The 19,850-nt window shown below is 44.4% G+C and overlaps 13 non-coding genes across 13 annotated transcripts; all 13 read right to left on the bottom strand.

Annotated features, from left to right (window-relative positions):
* Positions 1-705: 705 nt before the first annotated feature.
* Positions 706-779, bottom strand: trnai-aau (transfer RNA isoleucine (anticodon AAU)). Its single transcript has one exon. It is a non-coding gene; the product is annotated as a tRNA-Ile (tRNA).
* A 2,206-nt stretch (positions 780-2,985) lies between these two features.
* Positions 2,986-3,059, bottom strand: trnai-aau (transfer RNA isoleucine (anticodon AAU)). Its single transcript has one exon. It is a non-coding gene; the product is annotated as a tRNA-Ile (tRNA).
* Positions 3,060-5,263: 2,204 nt separating this feature from the next.
* trnai-aau (transfer RNA isoleucine (anticodon AAU)) lies at positions 5,264-5,337 on the bottom strand. Its single transcript has one exon. It is a non-coding gene; the product is annotated as a tRNA-Ile (tRNA).
* A 2,201-nt stretch (positions 5,338-7,538) lies between these two features.
* Positions 7,539-7,612, bottom strand: trnai-aau (transfer RNA isoleucine (anticodon AAU)). Its single transcript has one exon. It is a non-coding gene; the product is annotated as a tRNA-Ile (tRNA).
* A 1,417-nt stretch (positions 7,613-9,029) lies between these two features.
* On the bottom strand, positions 9,030-9,101 carry trnae-uuc (transfer RNA glutamic acid (anticodon UUC)). Its single transcript has one exon. It is a non-coding gene; the product is annotated as a tRNA-Glu (tRNA).
* Positions 9,102-9,642: 541 nt separating this feature from the next.
* On the bottom strand, positions 9,643-9,716 carry trnai-gau (transfer RNA isoleucine (anticodon GAU)). Its single transcript has one exon. It is a non-coding gene; the product is annotated as a tRNA-Ile (tRNA).
* A 2,036-nt stretch (positions 9,717-11,752) lies between these two features.
* trnai-aau (transfer RNA isoleucine (anticodon AAU)) lies at positions 11,753-11,826 on the bottom strand. Its single transcript has one exon. It is a non-coding gene; the product is annotated as a tRNA-Ile (tRNA).
* A 1,404-nt stretch (positions 11,827-13,230) lies between these two features.
* On the bottom strand, positions 13,231-13,302 carry trnae-uuc (transfer RNA glutamic acid (anticodon UUC)). The gene has a single exon. It is a non-coding gene; the product is annotated as a tRNA-Glu (tRNA).
* A 541-nt stretch (positions 13,303-13,843) lies between these two features.
* Positions 13,844-13,917, bottom strand: trnai-aau (transfer RNA isoleucine (anticodon AAU)). The gene has a single exon. It is a non-coding gene; the product is annotated as a tRNA-Ile (tRNA).
* A 2,036-nt stretch (positions 13,918-15,953) lies between these two features.
* Positions 15,954-16,027, bottom strand: trnai-aau (transfer RNA isoleucine (anticodon AAU)). Its single transcript has one exon. It is a non-coding gene; the product is annotated as a tRNA-Ile (tRNA).
* A 1,423-nt stretch (positions 16,028-17,450) lies between these two features.
* Positions 17,451-17,522, bottom strand: trnae-uuc (transfer RNA glutamic acid (anticodon UUC)). Its single transcript has one exon. It is a non-coding gene; the product is annotated as a tRNA-Glu (tRNA).
* Positions 17,523-18,064: 542 nt separating this feature from the next.
* Positions 18,065-18,138, bottom strand: trnai-aau (transfer RNA isoleucine (anticodon AAU)). Its single transcript has one exon. It is a non-coding gene; the product is annotated as a tRNA-Ile (tRNA).
* Positions 18,139-19,561: 1,423 nt separating this feature from the next.
* Positions 19,562-19,633, bottom strand: trnae-uuc (transfer RNA glutamic acid (anticodon UUC)). Its single transcript has one exon. It is a non-coding gene; the product is annotated as a tRNA-Glu (tRNA).
* Positions 19,634-19,850: the final 217 nt, after the last annotated feature.

Below are 19,850 nucleotides of genomic sequence, written 5' to 3' on the forward strand. Positions count from 1 at the left end.
ATGCGCTGCTGATGGTTGGGGCAGCAAGAGTGCAGTGAGTTGTGAATTTGTTCAGGAACAGCCTTGCAGGTCAAACGGCCGAAAATACAATGTTCCCTGACCGGAAATCGAACCCGGACCGCAGCGGTGAAAGCGCCTAAACCTAACCACTAAACCACCAGGGAAGCTGCTACACATTTGCTTGCCAACAAGCAGACCAACACAGTCTTTCCTGCTTGCTCCTTCCAAAGTCTCACCACTTTCGCGCCAGGTAAAACTGTTCGTAGCAAATGGCATTTTTTGTGGAGAACACCAAAGATATGTCCGCGCATCCGCAGCATCACGTGCGGGTAGGCATCCACTGAAATCTATTTCATTCTGTCCTTTTATCGGGATTTTTCACTTTCGGTGCCGGGTGAACATTTCATTTCGTGTTTTTGTCCTGAACTGCAGTCTTTTGCCCATCTCCAGGCGAGAGAACCGTTTTGGCTGTCTGTTCCTACTTTTGAGCATTTGCGGGAACAGGCCTCCGGTTCATCGTTTATCAGCAAACCAAGAAACAGAAATAAACAGAAAGATGTGCCTCTCAACCCCGTCGGCAAGTAGCAATGACTGTTATTCCAAATAATTCCCAACCCTTGGGATTCTGTGTGGATTTGTTTCATTATAAAGATTTGATTTTCAACGTGACTAAAAACCGAATAAAAATTATGAAAAACACTGGAATGGCCCGTACGGGGATCGAACCCGCGACCTTGGCGTTATTAGCACCACGCTCTAACCAACTGAGCTAACTGCCCACAAGTTGTGTTAACGTTGCGTGAAACCTCACTCTGCGGGGATTGTGTTTCCAACTCACACTAGATGACAGATTTACTGCATAAACATTGAACGTATCACATCGCTTAAACATTGTTCACTGTTCATCCACAACACTGCGCAGAGTGTAAATAGAACGTAACAGAACGTAACAGCTTAATCTAAAAACAATTCATGTTGAAAATTATTATCACGCAACCGCTGAACAGCCCACTGTCCCGATATAAAATCAGCCACTATCCTTAGAATGAAGGGAACGCGAAATAACCAAAAATTGCTGAAACACGGGATTGAGCCATGAACCATCTGGATCTTCAGTCAAACGCCTTCCCAACTGAACTATTTCGGTCTGACAGTGAACGAAGCAAAGTTTTCTCACACCTTTTTGAAAGAAAACCTGACCCCGGAAGGAATTGCCCCACCCACTCTGTCCTCGTTTCGGGGCAATGGGTCCCAAACACATCTCAGAGCTCAGGTTGTGTCAATGTAAAGTATAATGATACCGAAAATCTTAATGCTCATGTTCCGTTATCAGTGCCCACGATCCAGGCAATGTTCTTGTACACGTTGCTAAGTTCAAAATGTGTATTTTTTCGCACTGGCAATGAATTAACTGATATCTGTGCTGTGATCAACTAGGTTACTTAGGGTGATGTCGTGCAAGAACGTAATGGAAGCCTAATTATAACGGTGATTGTTCTGACACTGCAGTTAAATGTTGGCAAATTTACAGTGTCAATCAGCAATTCAATTCCACATGTTGATTTAATGTTCTGCTGAAGTGTTCATAAAGAAACAAAGCTTGCACAACAGGCTCGATCTCACCGTCTTGAAGACACAGTGAAATATACTGGAGAGTTTATAACTGTTTGAGAACATAAAATGTCAGTAAAATATCCCGTTCTTTTCTCGACACTGATGGGCTGTGAAAGGGAGACCGGTCGAAGTCCCACAGAGCCGCACTGACCCCGAGGCAAGGTGAAATTCTAACAGGTTCGGTCCATAGCAGTGCTATGCTGAAGAGAGATAAGTGTCGCGAATAAAGGAGAGACTTAACAATACTGATGTTCAATATCGGTTAGATCAATCACTCCATGAATTCACTGCTGGGAAATTCAGAGCTTGTAAATTGCCTGTGAACGCTAAACATAGACACACAGTGAGCCAATGTGCAATATAGGAGGGGCCCAGGCCAAATGAATGCTCGGGATAAGTTATCAGTGGCAATGGCCCAGGCATTCACTGATTCCAGTCTTGCAGACGTTGCTAAGTTTAAAATGCTGAATATTTCCACACTGGCAATGCATTGACAGATGGTAAGCTAGAGTGATGTGCCGCAAAAATGTACACGGAAGGCTAAAGTTAGCCATGATTGGCAACATTTACGGTGTCAATCAGCACTCGTTGAGCGAGATCTCCTCATTTACTGCTGACTTTGAAACGGAATGCACAGAAGTGTGTGCTGTATCACTGCAACGAATGGTGCGCTGCTGATGGTTGGGGCAGCAAGAGTGCAGTGAGCTGTGAATTTGTTCAGGAACAGCCTTGCAGGTCAAACGGCCGAAAATACAATGTTCCCTGACCGGAAATCGAACCCGGACCGCAGCGGTGAAAGCGCCTAAACCTAACCACTAAACCACCAGGGAAGCTGCTACACATTTGCTTGCCAACAAGCAGACCAACACAGTCTTTCCTGCTTGCTCCTTCCAAAGTCTCACCACTTTCGCGCCAGGTAAAACTGTTCGTAGCAAATGGCATTTTTTGTGGAGAACACCAAAGATATGTCCGCGCATCCGCAGCATCACGTGCGGGTAGGCATCCACTGAAATCTATTTCATTCTGTCCTTTTATCGGGATTTTTCACTTTCGGTGCCGGGTGAACATTTCATTTCGTGTTTTTGTCCTGAACTGCAGTCTTTTGCCCATCTCCAGGCGAGAGAACCGTTTTGGCTGTCTGTTCCTACTTTTGAGCATTTGCGGGAACAGGCCTCCGGTTCATCGTTTATCAGCAAACCAAGAAACAGAAATAAACAGAAAGATGTGCCTCTCAACCCCGTCGGCAAGTAGCAATGACTGTTATTCCAAATAATTCCCAACCCTTGGGATTCTGTGTGGATTTGTTTCATTATAAAGATTTGATTTTCAACGTGACTAAAAACCGAATAAAAATTATGAAAAACAATGGAATGGCCCGTACGGGGATCGAACCCACGACCTTGGCGTTATTAGCACCACGCTCTAACCAACTGAGCTAACCGGCCACAAGTTGTGTTAACGTTGCGTGAAAGCTCACTCTGCGGGGATTGACTTTCCAACTCACACTGGATGACAGATTTACTGCATAAACATTGAACGCATCACATCGCTTAAACATTGTTCACTGTTCATCTACAACACTGCGCAGAGTGTAAATAGAACGTAACAGAATGTAACCGCTTAATCTAAAAACAATTCATGTTGAAAATTATTATCACGCAACCGCTGAACAGCCCACTGTCCCGATATAAAATCAGCCACTACCCTTAGAATGAAGGGAACGCGAGATAACCAAAAATTGCTGAAACACGGGATTGAGCCATGAACCATCAGGATCTTCAATCAAACGCCTTCCCAACTGAACTATTTCGGTCTGACAGTGAACGAAGCAAAGTTTTCTCACATCTTTTTGAAAGAAAACCTGACCCCGGAAGGAATTGCCCCACCCAATCTGTCCTCGCTTCGGGGCAATGGGTCCCAAACACATCTCAGAGCTCAGGTTGTGTCAATGTAAAGTATAATGATACCGAAAATCTTAATGCTCATGTTCCGTTATCAGTGCCCACGATCCAGGCAATGGTCTTGTACACGTTGCTAATTTCAAAATGTGTATTTTTTCGCACTGGCAATGAATTAACTGATATCTGTGCTGTGATCAACTAGGTTACTTAGGGTGATGTCGTGCAAGAACGTAATGGAAGCCTAATTATAACGGTGATTGTTGTCACACTGCAGTTAAATGTTGGCAAATTTACAGTGTCAATCAGCAATTCAATTCCACATGTTGATTTAATGTTCTGCTGAAGTGTTCATAAAGAAACAAAGCTTGCACAACAGGCTCGATCTCACCGTCTTGAAGACACAGTGAAATATACTGGAGAGTTTATAACTGTGAGAACATAAAATGTCAGCAAAATATCCCATTCTTTTCTCGACACTGATGGGCTGTGAAAGGGAGACCGGCCGAAGTCCCACATAGCCGCACTGACCCCGAGGCAAGGTGAAATTCTAACAGGTTCAGTCCATAGCAGTGCTATGCTGAAGAGAGATAAGTGTCGCGAATAAAGGAGAGACTTAACAATACTGATGTTGAATATCCGTTAGATCAATCACTCCATGAATTCACTGCTGGGAAATTCAGAGCTTGTAAATTGCCTGTGAACGCTAAACATAGACACACAGTGAGCCAATGTGCAATATAGGAGGGGCCCAGGCCAAATGAATGCTCGGGATAAGTTATCAGTGGCCATGGCCCAGGCATTCACTGATTCCAGTCTTGCAGACGTTGCTAAGTTTAAAATGCTGAATATTTCCACACTGGCAATGCATTGACAGATGGTAAGCTAGAGTGATGTGCCGCAAAAATGTACACGGAAGGCTAAAGTTAGCCATGATTGGCAACATTTACGGTGTCAATCAGCACTAGTTGAGCGAGATCTCCTCATTAACTGCTGACTTTGAAACGGAAGGCACAGAAGTGTGTGCTGTATCACTACAACGAATGATGCGCTGCTGATGGTTGGGGCAGCAAGAGTGCAGTGAGCTGTGAATTTGTTCAGGAACAGCCTTGCAGGTCAAACGGCCGAAAACACAATGTTCCCTGACCGGAAATCGAACCCAGGCCGCAGCGGTGAAAGCGCCGAAACCTAACCACTAAACCACCAGGGAAGCTGCTACACATTTGCTTGCCAACAAGCAGACCAACATAGTCTTTCCTGCTTGCTCCTTCCAAAGTCTCACCACTTTCGCGCCAGGTAAAACTGTTCGTAGCAAATGGCATTTTTTGTGGAGAACACCAAAGATATGTCCGCGCATCCGCAGCATCACGTGCGGGTAGGCATCCACTGAAATCTATTTCATTCTGTCCTTTTCTCGGGATTTTTCACTCTCGGTGCCGGGTGAACATTTCATTTAGTGTTTTTGTCCTGAACTGCAGTCTTTTGCCCATCTCCAGGCGACAGAACCGTTCTGGCTGTCTGTTCCTACTTTTGAGCATTTACGGGAACAGGCCTCCGGTTCATCGTTTATCAGCAAACCAAGAAACAGAAATAAACAGAAAGATGTGCCTCTCCACCCCGTCGGCAAGTAGCAATGACTGTTATTCCAAATAATTCCCAACCCTTGGGATTCTGTGTGGATTTGTTTCATTATAAAGATTTGATTTTCAACGTGACTAAAAACCGAATAAAAATTATGAAAAACACTGGAATGGCCCGTACGGGGATCGAACCCGCGACCTTGGCGTTATTAGCACCACGCTCTAACCAACTGAGCTAACCGGCCACAAGTTGTGTTAACGTTGCGTGAAAGCTCACTCTGCGGGGATTGTGTTTCCAACTCACACTGGATGACAGATTTACTGCATAAACATTGAACGCATCACATCGCTTAAACATTGTTCACTGTTCATCTACAACACTGCGCAGAGTGTAAATAGAACGTAACAGAACGTAACAGCTTAATCTAAAAACAATTCATGTTGAAAATTATTATCACGCAACCGCTGAACAGCCCACTGTCCCGATATAAAATCAGCCACTACCCTTAGAATGAAGGGAACGCGAAATAACCAAAAATTGCTGAAACACGGGATTGAGCCATGAACCATCTGTATCTTCAATCAAACGCCTTCCCAACTGAACTATTTCGGTCTGACAGTGAACGAAGCAAAGTTTTCTCACACCTTTTTGAAAGAAAACCTGACCCCGGAAGGAATTGCCCCACCCACTCTGTCCTCGTTTCGGGGCAATGGGTCCCAAACACATCTCAGAGCTTAGGTTGTGTCAATGTAAAGTATAATGATACCGAAAATCTTAATGCTCATGTTCCGTTATCAGTGCCCACGATCCAGGCAATGGTCTTGTACACGTTGCTAAGTTCAAAATGTGTATTTTTTCGCACTGGCAATGAATTAACTGATATCTGTGCTGTGATCAACTAGGTTACTTAGGGTGATGTCGTGCAAGAACGTAATGGAAGCCTAATTATAACGGTGATTGTTCTCACACTGCAGTTAAATGTTGGCAAATTTACAGTGTCAATCAGCAATTCAATTCCACATGTTGATTTAATGTTCTGCTGAAGTGTTCATAAAGAAACAAAGCTTGCACAACAGGCTCGATCTCACCGTCTTGAAGACACAGGGAAATATACTGGAGAGTTTATAACTGTTTGAGAACATAAAATGTCAGTAAAATATCCCGTTCTTTTCTCGACACTGATGGGCTGTGAAAGGGAGACCGGCCGAAGTCCCACATAGCCGCACTGACCCCGAGGCAAGGTGAAATTCTAACAGGTTCAGTCCATAGCAGTGCTATGCTGAAGAGAGATAAGTGTCGCGAATAAAGGAGAGACTTAACAATACTGATGTTGAATATCGGTTAGATCAATCACTCCATGAATTCACTGCTGGGAAATTCAGAGCTTGTAAATTGCCTGTGAACGCTAAACATAGACACACAGTGAGCCAATGTGCAATATAGGAGGGGCCCAGGCCAAATGAATGCTCGGGATAAGTTATCAGTGGCCATGGCCCAGGCATTCACTGATTCCAGTCTTGCAGACGTTGCTAAGTTTAAAATGCTGAATATTTCCATACTGGCAATGCATTGACAGATGGTAAGCTAGAGTGATTTGTCGCAAAAATGAACACGGAAGGCTAAAGTTAGACATGATTGGCAACATTTACGGTGTCAATCAGCACCAGTTGAGCGAGATCTCCTCATTTACTGCTCACTTTGAAACGGAAGGCACAGAAGTGTGTGCTGTATCACTACAACGAATGATGCGCTGCTGATGGTTGGGGCAGCAAGAGTGCAGTGAGCTGTGAATTTGTTCAGGAACAGCCTTGCAGGTCAAACGGCCGAAAATACAATGTTCCCTGAAATCGAACCCGGGCCGCAGCGGTGAAAGCGCCGAAACCTAACCATTAAACCACCAGGCAAGTTGCTACACATTTGCTTGCCAACAAGCAGACCAACATAGTCTTTCCTGCTTGCTCCTTCCAAAGTCTCACCACTTTCGCGCCAGGTAAAACTGTTCGTAGCAAATGGCATTTTTTGTGGAGAACACCAAAGATATGTCCGCGCATCCGCAGCATCACGTGCGGGTAGGCATCCACTGAAATCTATTTCATTCTGTCCTTTTCTCGGGATTTTTCACTCTCGGTGCCGGGTGAACATTTCATTTAGTGTTTTTGTCCTGAACTGCAGTCTTTTGCCCATCTCCAGGCGACAGAACCGTTCTGGCTGTCTGTTCCTACTTTTGAGCATTTACGGGAACAGGCCTCCGGTTCATCGTTTATCAGCAAACCAAGAAACAGAAATAAACAGAAAGATGTGCCTCTCCACCCCGTCGGCAAGTAGCAATGACTGTTATTCCAAATAATTCCCAACCCTTGGGATTCTGTGTGGATTTGTTTCATTATAAAGATTTGATTTTCAACGTGACTAAAAACCGAATAAAAATTATGAAAAACACTGGAATGGCCCGTACGGGGATCGAACCCGCGACCTTGGCGTTATTAGCACCACGCTCTAACCAACTGAGCTACCCGGCCACAAGTTGTGTTAACGTTGCGTGAAAGCTCACTCTGCGGGGATTGTGTTTCCAAATCACACTGGATGACAGATTTACTGCATAAACATTGAACGCATCACATCGCTTAAACATTGTTCACTGTTCATCTACAACACTGCGCAGAGTGTAACTAGAACGTAACAGAACGTAACAGCTTAATCTAAAAACAATTCATGTTGAAAATTATTATCACGCAACCGCTGAACAGCCCACTGTCCCGATATAAAATCAGCCACTACCCTTAGAATGAAGGGAACGCGAAATAACCAAAAATTGCTGAAACACGGGATTGAGCCATGAACCATCTGTATCTTCAATCAAACGCCTTCCCAACTGAACTATTTCGGTCTGACAGTGAACGAAGCAAAGTTTTCTCACACCTTTTTGAAAGAAAACCTGACCCCGGAAGGAATTGCCCCACCCACTCTGTCCTCGTTTCGGGGCAATGGGTCCCAAACACATCTCAGAGCTCAGGTTGTGTCAATGTAAAGTATAATGATACCGAAAATCTTAATGCTCATGTTCCGTTATCAGTGCCCACGATCCAGGCAATGGTCTTGTACACGTTGCTAAGTTCAAAATGTGTATTTTTTCGCACTGGCAATGAATTAACTGATATCTGTGCTGTGATCAACTAGGTTACTTAGGGTGATGTCGTGCAAGAACGTAATGGAAGCCTAATTTTAACGGTGATTGTTCTCACACTGCAGTTAAATGTTGGCAAATTTACAGTGTCAATCAGCAATTCAATTCCATATGTTGATTTAATGTTCTGCTGAAGTGTTCATAAAGAAACAAAGCTTGCACAACAGGCTCGATCTCACCGTCTTGAAGACACAGTGAAATATACTGGAGAGTTTATAACTGTTTGAGACTTAACAATACTGATGTTGAATATCGGTTAGATCAATCACTCCATGAATTCACTGCTGGGAAATTCAGAGCTTGTAAATTGCCTGTGAACGCTAAACATAGACACACAGTGAGCCAATGTGCAATACAGGAGGGGCCCAGGCCAAATGAATGCTCGGGATAAGTTATCAGTGGCCATGGCCCAGGCATTCACTGATTCCAGTCTTGCAGACGTTGCTAAGTTTAAAATGCTGAATATTTCCACACTGGCAATGCATTGACAGATGGTAAGCTAGAGTGATGTGCCGCAAAAATGTACACGGAAGGCTAAAGTTAGCCATGATTGGCAACATTTACGGTGTCAATCAGCACCAGTTGAGCGAGATCTCCTCATTTACTGCTCACTTTGAAACGGAAGGCACAGAAGCGTGTCCTGTATCACTACAACGAATGATGCGCTGCTGATGGTTGGGGCAGCAAGAGTGCAGTGAGCTGTGAATTTGTACAGGAACAGCCTTGCAGGTCAAACGGCCGAAAATACAATGTTCCCTGACCGGGAATCGAACCCGGGCCGCAGCGGTGAAAGCGCCGAAACCTAACCACTAAACCACCAGGGAAGCTGCTACACATTTGCTTGCCAACAAGCAGACCAACACAGTCTTTCCTGCTTGCTCCTTCCAAAGTCTCACCACTTTCGCGCCAGGTAAAACTGTTCGTAGCAAATGGCATTTTTTGTGGAGAACACCAAAGATATGTCCGCGCATCCGCAGCATCACGTGCGGGTAGGCATCCACTGAAATCTATTTCATTCTGTCCTTTTCTCGGGATTTTTCACTCTCGGTGCCGGGTGAACATTTCATTTAGTGTTTTTGTCCTGAACTGCAGTCTTTTGCCCATCTCCAGGCGACAGAACCGTTCTGGCTGTCTGTTCCTACTTTTGAGCATTTACGGGAACAGGCCTCCGGTTCATCGTTTATCAGCAAACCAAGAAACAGAAATAAACAGAAAGATGTGCCTCTCCACCCCGTCGGCAAGTAGCAATGACTGTTATTCCAAATAATTCCCAACCCTTGTGATTCTGTGTGGATTTGTTTCATTATAAAGATTTGATTTTCAACGTGACTAAAAACCGAATAAAAATTATGAAAAACACTGGAATGGCCCGTACGGGGATCGAACCCGCGACCTTGGCGTTATCAGCACCACGCTCTAACCAACTGAGCTAACCCGCCACAAGTTGTGTTAACGTTGCGTGAAAGCTCACTCTGCGGGGATTGTGTTTCCAACTCACACTGGATGACAGATTTACTGCATAAACATTGAACGCATCACATCGCTTAAACATTGTTCACTGTTCATCTACAACACTGCGCAGAGTGTAAATAGAACGTAACAGAACGTAACAGCTTAATCTAAAAACAATTCATGTTGAAAATTATTATCACGCAACCGCTGAACAGCCCACTGTCCCGATATAAAATCAGCCACTACCCTTAGAATGAAGGGAACGCGAAATAACCAAAAATTGCTAAAACACGGGATTGAGCCATGAACCATCTGGATCTTCAGTCAAACGCCTTCCCAACTGAACTATTTCGGTCTGACAGTGAACGAAGCAAAGTTTTCTCACACCTTTTTGAAAGAAAACCTGACCCCGGAAGGAATTGCCCCACCCACTCTGTCCTCGTTTCGGGGCAATGGGTCCAAAACACATCTCAGAGCTCAGGTTGTGTCAATGTAAAGTATAATGATACCGAAAATCTTAATGCTCATGTTCCGTTATCAGTGCCCACGATCCAGGCAATGGTCTTGTACACGTTGCTAAGTTCAAAATGTGTATTTTTTCGCACTGGAAATGAATTAACTGATATCTGTGCTGTGATCAACTAGGTTACTTAGGGTGATGTCGTGCAAGAACGTAATGGAAGCCTAATTATAACGGTGATTGTTGTCACACTGCAGTTAAATGTTGGCAAATTTACAGTGTCAATCAGCAATTCAATTCCACATGTTGATTTAATGTTCTGCTGAAGTGTTCATAAAGAAACAAAGCTTGCACAACAGGCTCGATCTCACCGTCTTGAAGACACAGTGAAATATACTGGAGAGTTTATAACTGTGTGAGACTTAACAATACTGATGTTGAATATCGGTTAGATCAATCACTCCATGAATTCACTGCTGGGAAATTCAGAGCTTGTAAATTGCCTGTGAACGCTAAACATAGACACACAGTGAGCCAATGTGCAATATAGGAGGGGCCCAGGCCAAATGAATGCTCGGGATAAGTTATCAGTGGCCATGGCCCAGGCATTCACTGATTCCAGTCTTGCAGACGTTGCTAAGTTTAAAATGCTGAATATTTCCACACTGGCAATGCATTGACAGATGGTAAGCTAGAGTGATGTGCCGCAAAAATGTACACGGAAGGCTAAAGTTAGCCATGATTGGCAACATTTACGGTGTCAATCAGCACCAGTTGAGCGAGAGCGAGATCTCCTCATTTACTGCTGACTTTGAAACGGAAGGCACAGAAGTGTGTGCTGTATCACTACAACGAATGATGCGCTGCTGATGGTTGGGGCAGCAAGAGTGCAGTGAGCTGTGAATTTGTTCAGGAACAGCCTTGCAGGTCAAACGGCCGAAAATACAATGTTCCCTGACCGGGAATCGAACCCAGGCCACAGCGGTGAAAGCGCCGAAACCTAACCACTAAACCACCAGGGAAGCTGCTACACATTTGCTTGCCAACAAGCAGACCAACACAGTCTTTCCTGCTTGCTCCTTCCAAAGTCTCACCACTTTCGCGCCAGGTAAAACTGTTCGGAGCAAATGGCATTTTTTGTGGAGAACACCAAATATATGTCCGCGCATCCGCAGCATCACGTGCGGGTAGGCATCCACTGAAATCTATTTCATTCTGTCCTTTTCTCGGGATTTTTCACTCTCGGTGCCGGGTGAACATTTCATTTAGTGTTTTTGTCCTGAACTGCAGTCTTTTGCCCATCTCCAGGCGAAAGAACCGTTCTGGCTGTCTGTTCCTACTTTTGAGCATTTACGGGAACAGGCCTCCGGTTCATCGTTTATCAGCAAACCAAGAAACAGAAATAAACAGAAAGATGTGCCTCTCAACCCCGTCGGCAAGTAGCAATGACTGTTATTCCAAATAATTCCCAACCCTTGTGATTCTGTGTGGATTTGTTTCATTATAAAGATTTGATTTTCAACGTGACTAAAAACCGAATAAAAATTATGAAAAACACTGGCATGGCCCGTACGGGGATCGAACCCGCGACCTTGGCGTTATTAGCACCACGCTCTAACCAACTGAGCTACCCGGCCACAAGTTGTGTTAACGTTGCGTGAAAGCTCACTCTGCGGGGATTGTGTTTCCAACTCACACTGGATGACAGATTTACTGCATAAACATTGAACGCATCACATCGCTTAAACATTGTTCACTGTTCATCTACAACACTGCGCAGAGTGTAAATAGAACGTAACAGAACGTAACAGCTTAATCTAAAAATAATTCATGTTGAAAATTATTATCACGCAACCGCTGAACAGCCCACTGTCCCGATATAAAATCAGCCACTACCCTTAGAATGAAGGGAACGCGAAATAACCAAAAATTGCTGAAACACGGGATTGAGCCATGAACCATCGGGATCTTCAATCAAACGCCTTCCCAACTGAACTATTTCGGTCTGACAGTGAACGAAGCAAAGTTTTCTCACACCTTTTTGAAAGAAAACCTGACCCCGGAAGGAATTGCCCCACCCACTCTGTCCTCGTTTCGGGGCAATGGGTCCCAAATACATCTCAGAGCTCAGGTTGTGTCAATGTAAAGTATAATGATACCGAAAATCTTAATGCTCATGTTCCGTTATCAGTGCCCACGATCCAGGCAATGGTCTTGTACACGTTGCTAAGTTCAAAATGTGTATTTTTTCGCACTGGCAATGAATTAACTGATATCTGTGCTGTGATCAACTAGGTTACTTAGGGTGATGTCGTGCAAGAACGTAATGGAAGCCTAATTTTAACGGTGATTGTTCTCACACTGCAGTTAAATGTTGGCAAATTTACAGTGTCAATCAGCAATTCAATTCCACATGTTGATTTAATGTTCTGCTGAAGTGTTCATAAAGAAACAAAGCTTGCACAACAGGCTCGAGCTCACCGTCTTGAAGACACAGTGAAATATACTGGAGAGTTTATAACTGTTTGAGACTTAACAATACTGATGTTGAATATCGGTTAGATCAATCACTCCATGAATTCACTGCTGGGAAATTCAGAACTTGTAAATTGCCTGTGAACGCTAAACATAGACACACAGTGAGCCAATGTGCAATATAGGAGGGGCCCAGGCCAAATGAATGCTCGGGATAAGTTATCAGTGGCCATGGCCCAGGCATTCACTGATTCCAGTCTTGCAGACGTTGCTAAGTTTAAAATGCTGAATATTTCCACACTGGCAATGCATTGACAGATGGTAAGCTAGAGTGATGTGCCGCAAAAATGTACACGGACCATGATTGGCAACATTTACGGTGTCAATCAGCACCAGTTGAGCGAGATCTCCTCATTTGCTGCTCACTTTGAAACGGAAGGCACAGAAGTGTGTGCTGTATCACTACAACGAATGATGCGCTGCTGATGGTTGGGGCAGCAAGAGTGCAGTGAGCTGTGAATTTGTTCAGGAACAGCCTTGCAGGTCAAACGGCCGAAAATACAATGTTCCCTGACCGGGAATCGAACCCGGGCCGCAGCGGTGAAAGCGCCGAAACCTAACCACTAAACCACCAGGGAAGCTGCTACACATTTGCTTGCCAACAAGCAGACCAACACAGTCTTTCCTGCTTGCTCCTTCCAAAGTCTCACCACTTTCGCGCCAGGTAAAACTGTTCGTAGCAAATGGCATTTTTTGTGGAGAACACCAAAGATATGTCCGCGCATCCGCAGCATCACGTGCGGGTAGGCATCCACTGAAATCTATTTCATTCTGTCCTTTTCTCGGGATTTTTCACTCTCGGTGCCGGGTGAACATTTCATTTAGTGTTTTTGTCCTGAACTGCAGTCTTTTGCCCATCTCCAGGCGACAGAACCGTTCTGGCTGTCTGTTCCTACTTTTGAGCATTTACGGGAACAGGCCTCCGGTTCATCGTTTATCAGCAAACCAAGAAACAGAAATAAACAGAAAGATGTGCCTCTCCACCCCGTCGGCAAGTAGCAATGACTGTTATTCCAAATAATTCCCAACCCTTGTGATTCTGTGTGGATTTGTTTCATTATAAAGATTTGATTTTCAACGTGACTAAAAACCGAATAAAAATTATGAAAAACACTGGAATGGCCCGTACGGGGATCGAACCCGCGACCTTGGCGTTATTAGCACCACGCTCTAACCAACTGAGCTAACCGGCCACAAGTTGTGTTAACGTTGCGTGAAAGCTCACTCTGCGGGGATTGTGTTTCCAACTCACACTGGATGACAGATTTACTGCATAAACATTGAACGCATCACATCGCTTAAACATTGTTCACTGTTCATCTACAACACTGCGCAGAGTCTAAATAGAACGTAACAGAACGTAACAGCTTAATCTAAAAACAATTCATGTTGAAAATTATTATCACGCAACCGCTGAACAGCCCACTGTCCCGATATAAAATCAGCCACTACCCTTAGAATGAAGGGAACGCGAAATAACCAAAAATTGCTGAAACACGGGATTGAGCCATGAACCATCTGGATCTTCAGTCAAACGCCTTCCCAACTGAACTATTTCGGTCTGACAGTGAACGAAGCAAAGTTTTCTCACACCTTTTGGAAAGAAAACCTGACCCCGGAAGGAATTGCCCCACCCACTCTGTCCTCGTTTCGGGGCAATGGGTCCAAAGCACATCTCAGAGCTCAGGTTGTGTCAATGTAAAGTATAATGATACCGAAAATCTTAATGCTCATGTTCCGTTATCAGTGCCCACGATCCAGGCAATGGTCTTGTACACGTTGCTAAGTTCAAAATGTGTATTTTTTCGCACTGGCAATGAATTAACTGATATCTGTGCTGTGATCAACTAGGTTACTTAGGGTGATGTCGTGCAAGAACGTAATGGAAGCCTAATTATAACGGTGATTGTTGTCACACTGCAGTTAAATGTTGGCAAATTTACAGTGTCAATCAGCAATTCAATTCCACATGTTGATTTAATGTTCTGCTGAAGTGTTCATAAAGAAACAAAGCTTGCACAACAGGCTCGATCTCACCGTCTTGAAGACACAGTGAAATATACTGGAGAGTTTATAACTGTTTGAGACTTAACAATACTGATGTTGAATATCGGTTAGATCAATCACTCCATGAATTCACTGCTGGGAAATTCAGAGCTTGTAAATTGCCTGTGAACGCTAAACATAGACACACAGTGAGCCAATGTGCAATATAGGAGGGGCCCAGGCCAAATGAATGCTCGGGATAAGTTATCAGTGGCCATGGCCCAGGCATTCACTGATTCCAGTCTTGCAGACGTTGCTAAGTTTAAAATGCTGAATATTTCCACACTGGCAATGCATTGACAGATGGTAAGCTAGAGTGATGTGCCGCAAAAATGTACACGGAAGGCTAAAGTTAGCCATGATTGGCAACATTTACGGTGTCAATCAGCACCAGTTGAGCGAGAGCGAGATCTCCTCATTTACTGCTGACTTTGAAACGGAAGGCACAGAAGTGTGTGCTGTATCACTACAACGAATGATGCGCTGCTGATGGTTGGGGCAGCAAGAGTGCAGTGAGCTGTGAATTTGTTCAGGAACTGCCTTGCAGGTCAAACGGCCGAAAATACAATGTTCCCTGACCGGGAATCGAACCCAGGCCGCAGCGGTGAAAGCGCCGAAACCTAACCACTAAACCACCAGGGAAGCTGCTACACATTTGCTTGCCAACAAGCAGACCAACACAGTCTTTCCTGCTTGCTCCTTCCAAAGTCTCACCACTTTCGCGCCAGGTAAAACTGTTCGTAGCAAATGGCATTTTTTGTGGAGAACACCAAAGATATGTCCGCGCATCCGCAGCATCACGTGCGGGTAGGCATCCACTGAAATCTATTTCATTCTGTCCTTTTCTCGGGATTTTTCACTCTCGGTGCCGGGTGAACATTTCATTTAGTGTTTTTGTCCTGAACTGCAGTCTTTTGCCCATCTCCAGGCGACAGAACCGTTCTGGCTGTCTGTTCCTACTTTTGAGCATTTACGGGAACAGGCCTCCGGTTCATCGTTTATCAGCAAACCAAGAAACAGAAATAAACAGAAAGATGTGCCTCTCCACCCCGTCGGCAAGTAGCAATGACTGTTATTCCAAATAATTCCCAACCCTTGTGATTCTGTGTGGATTTGTTTCATTATAAAGATTTGATTTTCAACGTGACTAAAAACCGAATAAAAATTATGAAAAACGCTGGAATGGCCCGTACGGGGATCGAACCCGCGACCTTGGCGTTATTAGCACCACGCTCTAACCAACTGAGCTAACCGGCCACAAGTTGTGTTAACGTTGCGTGAAAGCTCACTCTGCGGGGATTGTGTTTCCAACTCACACTGGATGACAGATTTACTGCATAAACATTGAACGCATCACATCGCTTAAACATTGTTCACTGTTCATCTACAACACTGCGCAGAGTCTAAATAGAACGTAACAGAACGTAACAGCTTAATCTAAAAACAATTCATGTTGAAAATTATTATCACGCAACCGCTGAACAGCCCACTGTCCCGATATAAAATCAGCCACTACCCTTAGAATGAAGGGAACGCGAAATAACCAAAAATTGCTGAAACACGGGATTGAGCCATGAACCATCTGGATCTTCAGTCAAACGCCTTCCCAACTGAACTACTTCGGTCTGACAGTGAACGAAGCAAAGTTTTCTCACACCTTTTTGAAAGAAAACCTGACCCCGGAAGGAATTGCCCCACCCACTCTGTCCTCGTTTCGGGGCAATGGGTCCAAAACACATCTCAGAGCTCAGGTTGTGTCAATGTAAAGTATAATGATACCGAAAATCTTAATGCTCATGTTCCGTTATCAGTGCCCACGATCCAGGCAACGGTCTTGTACACGTTGCTAAGTTCAAAATGTGTATTTTTTCGCACTGGCAATGAATTAACTGATATCTGTGCTGTGATCAACTAGGTTACTTAGGGTGATGTCGTGCAAGAACGTAATGGAAGCCTAATTATAACGGTGATTGTTGTCACACTGCAGTTAAATGTTGGCAAATTTACAGTGTCAATCAGCAATTCAATTCCACATGTTGATTTAATGTTCTGCTGAAGTGTTCATAAAGAAACAAAGCTTGCACAACAGGATCGATCTCACCGTCTTGAAGACACAGTGAAATATACTGGAGAGTTTATAACTGTTTGAGACTTAACAATACTGATGTTGAATATCGGTTAGATCAATCACTCCATGAATTCACTGCTGGGAAATTCAGAGCTTGTAAATTGCCTGTGAACGCTAAACATAGACACACAGTGAGCCAATGTGCAATATAGGAGGGGCCCAGGCCAAATGAATGCTCGGGATAAGTTATCAGTGGCCATGGCCCAGGCATTCACTGATTCCAGTCTTGCAGACGTTGCTAAGTTTAAAATGCTGAATATTTCCACACTGGCAATGCATTGACAGATGGTAAGCTAGAGTGATGTGCCGCAAAAATGTACACGGAAGGCTAAAGTTAGCCATGATTGGCAACATTTACGGTGTCAATCAGCACCAGTTGAGCGAGAGCGAGATCTCCTCATTTACTGCTGACTTTGAAACGGAAGGCACAGAAGTGTGTGCTGTATCACTACAACGAATGATGCGCTGCTGATGGTTGGGGCAGCAAGAGTGCAGTGAGCTGTGAATTTGTTCAGGAACAGCCTTGCAGGTCAAACGGCCGAAAATACAATGTTCCCTGACCGGGAATCGAACCCGGGCCGCAGCGGTGAAAGCGCCGAAACCTAACCACTAAACCACCAGGGAAGCTGCTACACATTTGCTTGCCAACAAGCAGACCAACACAGTCTTTCCTGCTTGCTCCTTCCAAAGTCTCACCACTTTCGCGCCAGGTAAAACTGTTCGTAGCAAATGGCATTTTTTGTGGAGAACACCAAAGATATGTCCGCGCATCCGCGAGCGTCACGTGCGGGTAGGCATCCACTGAAATCTATTTCATTCTGTCCTTTTCTCGGGATTTTTCACTCTCGGTGCCGGGTGAACATTTCATTTAGTGTTTTTGTCCTGAACTGCAGTCTTTTGCCCATCTCCAGGCGACAGAACCGTTCTGGCTGTCTGTTCCTACTTTTGAGCATTTACGGGAACAGGCCTCCGGTTCATCGTTTATCAGCAAACCAAGAAACAGAAATAAACAGAAAGATGTGCCTCTCCACCCCGTCGGCAAGTAGCAATGACTGTTATTCCAAATAATTCCCAACCCTTGTGATTCTGTGTGGATTTGTTTCATTATAAAGATTTGATTTTCAACGTGACTAAAAACCGAATAAAAATTATGAAAAACGCTGGAATGGCCCGTACGGGGATCGAACCCGCGACCTTGGCGTTATTAGCACCACGCTCTAACCAACTGAGCTAACCGGCCACAAGTTGTGTTAACGTTGCGTGAAAGCTCACTCTGCGGGGATTGTGTTTCCAACTCACACTGGATGACAGATTTACTGCATAAACATTGAACGCATCACATCGCTTAAACATTGTTCACTGTTCATCTACAACACTGCGCAGAGTCTAAATAGAACGTAACAGAACGTAACAGCTTAATCTAAAAACAATTCATGTTGAAAATTATTATCACGCAACCGCTGAACAGCCCACTGTCCCGATATAAAATCAGCCACTACCCTTAGAATGAAGGGAACGCGAAATAACCAAAAATTGCTGAAACACGGGATTGAGCCATGAACCATCTGGATCTTCAGTCAAACGCCTTCCCAACTGAACTACTTCGGTCTGACAGTGAACGAAGCAAAGTTTTCTCACACCTTTTTGAAAGAAAACCTGACCCCGGAAGGAATTGCCCCACCCACTCTGTCCTCGTTTCTGGGCAATGGGTCCAAAACACATCTCAGAGCTCAGGTTGTGTCAATGTAAAGTATAATGATACCGAAAATCTTAATGCTCATGTTCCGTTATCAGTGCCCACGATCCAGGCAACGGTCTTGTACACGTTGCTAAGTTCAAAATGTGTATTTTTTCGCACTGGCAATGAATTAACTGATATCTGTGCTGTGATCAACTAGGTTACTTAGGGTGATGTCGTGCAAGAACGTAATGGAAGCCTAATTATAACGGTGATTGTTGTCACACTGCAGTTAAATGTTGGCAAATTTACAGTGTCAATCAGCAATTCAATTCCACATGTTGATTTAATGTTCTGCTGAAGTGTTCATAAAGAAACAAAGCTTGCACAACAGGATCGATCTCACCGTCTTGAAGACACAGTGAAATATACTGGAGAGTTTATAACTGTTTGAGACTTAACAATACTGATGTTGAATATCGGTTAGATCAATCACTCCATGAATTCACTGCTGGGAAATTCAGAGCTTGTAAATTGCCTGTGAACGCTAAACATAGACACACAGTGAGCCAATGTGCAATATAGGAGGGGCCCAGGCCAAATGAATGCTCGGGATAAGTTATCAGTGGCCATGGCCCAGGCATTCACTGATTCCAGTCTTGCAGACGTTGCTAAGTTTAAAATGCTGAATATTTCCACACTGGCAATGCATTGACAGATGGTAAGCTAGAGTGATGTGCCGCAAAAATGTACACGGAAGGCTAAAGTTATCCATGATTGGCAACATTTACGGTGTCAATCAGCACCAGTTGAGCGAGAGCGAGATCTCCTCATTTACTGCTGACTTTGAAACGGAAGGCACAGAAGTGTGTGCTGTATCACTACAACGAATGATGCGCTGCTGATGGTTGGGGCAGCAAGAGTGCAGTGAGCTGTGAATTTGTTCAGGAACAGCCTTGCAGGTCAAACGGCCGAAAATACAATGTTCCCTGACCGGGAATCGAACCCGGGCCGCAGCGGTGAAAGCGCCGAAACCTAACCACTAAACCACCAGGGAAGCTGCTACACATTTGCTTGCCAACAAGCAGACCAACACAGTCTTTCCTGCTTGCTCCTTCCAAAGTCTCACCACTTTCGCGCCAGGTAAAACTGTTCGTAGCAAATGGCATTTTTTGTGGAGAACACCAAAGATATGTCCGCGCATCCGCGAGCGTCACGTGCGGGTAGGCATCCACTGAAATCTATTTCATTCTGTCCTTTTCTCGGGATTTTTC

The sequence above is a fragment of the Pristiophorus japonicus genome, unplaced genomic scaffold (assembly GCF_044704955.1).
Source record: "Pristiophorus japonicus isolate sPriJap1 unplaced genomic scaffold, sPriJap1.hap1 HAP1_SCAFFOLD_30, whole genome shotgun sequence".
Taxonomy (NCBI): domain Eukaryota; kingdom Metazoa; phylum Chordata; class Chondrichthyes; family Pristiophoridae; genus Pristiophorus; species Pristiophorus japonicus.